The sequence below is a fragment of the Portunus trituberculatus genome, chromosome 3, assembly GCF_017591435.1.
Source record: "Portunus trituberculatus isolate SZX2019 chromosome 3, ASM1759143v1, whole genome shotgun sequence".
Classification (NCBI taxonomy): Eukaryota; Metazoa; Arthropoda; class Malacostraca; order Decapoda; family Portunidae; genus Portunus; species Portunus trituberculatus.
In genome coordinates this window covers 3,184,370-3,186,869 of record NC_059257.1, presented here as the reverse complement: position 1 = coordinate 3,186,869, position 2,500 = coordinate 3,184,370, and the positions used below count along the sequence as shown (strand labels likewise).

Here is a 2,500-nt window from a genome sequence, read left to right as displayed (position 1 = left end):
CTGAGGAGGTTAATGTTAGTGGCTGCTGGAAGAAAGTGGAAAGTGGCGATTTATTAAGAATATAAGTGGATGAATAGTGGAGTAAAATCAGGTTAGGTTAGGTTGACTTAGCGTTTTCTGATTACTTTTCTTTTTCTTCTCAGTGGGTTGTGGAAGAAAGTGGAAGGTGGAGTTTAGGTAAGATTGTATGAGTGGATGAATAGTGGAGTGAAATTAGGTGAGATTGATCTATTAGTGTTTTCTCATTATTTACTTTAGTTTTATTTCTTTTCTTCTGAGTGGATGGTGGAAGAAAGTGGAAGATGGAGTTTTAGGAGGTGGATAAATAGTGGATTAAAACTAGATTAGATTAAGTTTATTTATTAGTATTTTATGATGATTCTTTTACTTTCATTCTTCTTAGTTGGTGATGGAAGAAAGTGGAAGGTGAAATTTTAGTAAGAATTAAGTGGATTAAGTGGAGTAAGATTAATGTTGTTTTATAAGTGTCTTATTTCTTGTATTTTTTTGCGTTCACCTTGATTTTCGTGGCAGGTGGATAAAAGGTGGATAGAATGTGGAGTTAGGTTAGTAATGCTGGTTTATAGGTGGATGAATAGTGGAGTAAAATTAATGTTACTTTATTAGTGGTTTTCCTTAATGTTTCTTGCTTTTTTCTTTTTTTCTCTTTTGTCTCCACCTTCATGATCGTGATTGGTGGATGATAGGTGGATGGGAGGTGGAGTGAGGTTAAATGATGTTGTTTTAGTTATTCAGTGACGTTGTTATATGAGTGGACTATTATTACCATCATTTTCTTAGTCTCCACTTTGGTGTTCGAGGTTGGTGGAAGAAAGGTGGATGGGAGGTGGAGTTAGGTAATTTTTAGGTAGTTTGATTTAGTTACGCTATTATATTAGTGGGTTATTATTATTATTATCATTTTTTTTTTATTCTGCACTTTGCTGTTCGTATGTGGTGGAAGAAAAGTGGATGGAAGGTGGAGTAAGGTTAAATTAGCTTATTTATCTAGTTATTATTTAGTTACGGTGTTATATTAGGGAGTTTTTATCATCATTACCATTTTCTTTAGTCTTCTCCACTTTGCTGTTTGTAGCTGGTGGAAGAAAGGTGGAAGAAAGTGGAGTAAGATTAAATTAGCTTGTTTTATTTGGTTATTATTTATTGATGTTGTTATATTAGTGTGTTTTATTATCATTTTCCTTTTCTTAATCTTCTCCACTTTGCTGTTCGTGGTTGGTGGAAGAAAGGTGGATGAGAGGTGGAGTGAGGTTAGTAATGAGAAGTGAAGAGAATAATGTTCTTTTATTAAAGTTTTTCTATCATTTTTTTTTTTATTCGTTTTCTTAATTCTCGTGGCTGGTGGATGAAAAGGTGGATATTTCAGTAAGGTTCTGTAGAGGGATCAATGAAGGAGTGGAGTTCGTAAAAAGGTTTGTAAGTTTTAAGAATGAAGGAGCGGAGTTCGTAAAAAGGTTCGTAAGTTTTAAGAAGAATGAAGGAGTGGAGTTCGTAATTTTAAGAAGAATGAAGGAGTGGAGTTCGTAAGTTTTAAGAATGAAGGAGTGGAGTTCGTAAGTTTTAAGAATGAAGGAGTGGAGTTCGTAAGTTTTAAGAATGAAGGAGCGGAGTTCGTAAGTTTTAAGAAGAATGAAGGAGTGGAGTTCGTAAGTTTTAAGAATGAAGGAGTGAAGTTCGTAAAAAGGTTCGTAAGTTTTAAGAATGAAGGAGTGGAGTTCGTAAGTTTTAAGAAGAATGAAGGAGTGGAGTTCGTAAATTTTAAGAAGAATGAAGGAGTGGAGTTCGTAAGTTTTAAGAAGAATGAAGGAGTGGAGTTCGTAAGTTTTAAGAATGAAGGAGTGGAGTTCGTAAGTTTTAAGAAGAATGAAGGAGTGGAGTTCGTAAGTTTTAAGAAGAATGAAGGAGTGGAGTTCGTAATTTTAAGAAGAATGAAGGAGTGAAGTTCGTAATTTTAAGAAGAATGAAGGAGTGGAGTTCGTAATTTTAAGAAGAATGAAGGAGTGGAGTTCGAATGAAGGAGTGGAGTTCGTTTAAGAAGAATGAAGGAGTGGAGTTCGTAATTTTAAGATGAAATGAAGGTTCGTAAGTTTTAAGAATGAAGGAGTGGAGTTCGTAATTTTAAGATGAATGATGAAGTGGAGTTCGTAAAAAGGTTCGTAAGTTTTAAGAATGAAGGAGTGGAGTTCGTAAATTTTAAGAAGAATGAAGGAGTGGAGTTCGTAAGAAGGTTGGTAAGTGAAATAAGTTAGGTTAGATTAAGTTAAGGTAAAGGTTAAGTTAGAGTAGGTTAAGTTAGAGTAGGTTAAGACAGGTGAGGTCAGGTTAGCTTAGGTTAGGTTAGGTAAACTTGTAAGATAGTTAAGAGTAAATTAATATTAAGAAAGATAGTAAGATAAGATTGCCTGAGGTTAGTAAGATTTCTTTATCAGTAGAAGTATTTGATTTCTTTATTAATGGCAAAACGATAAGCATACAGAAG

The 2,500-nt window shown here is 34.0% G+C and overlaps 1 protein-coding gene across 1 annotated transcript in view; it reads right to left on the bottom strand.

Annotated features, from left to right (window-relative positions):
- LOC123510256 (junctional adhesion molecule 2A-like) overlaps window positions 1–2,500 on the bottom strand; it is a 47,561-nt gene that overhangs the window by 13,877 nt on the left and 31,184 nt on the right.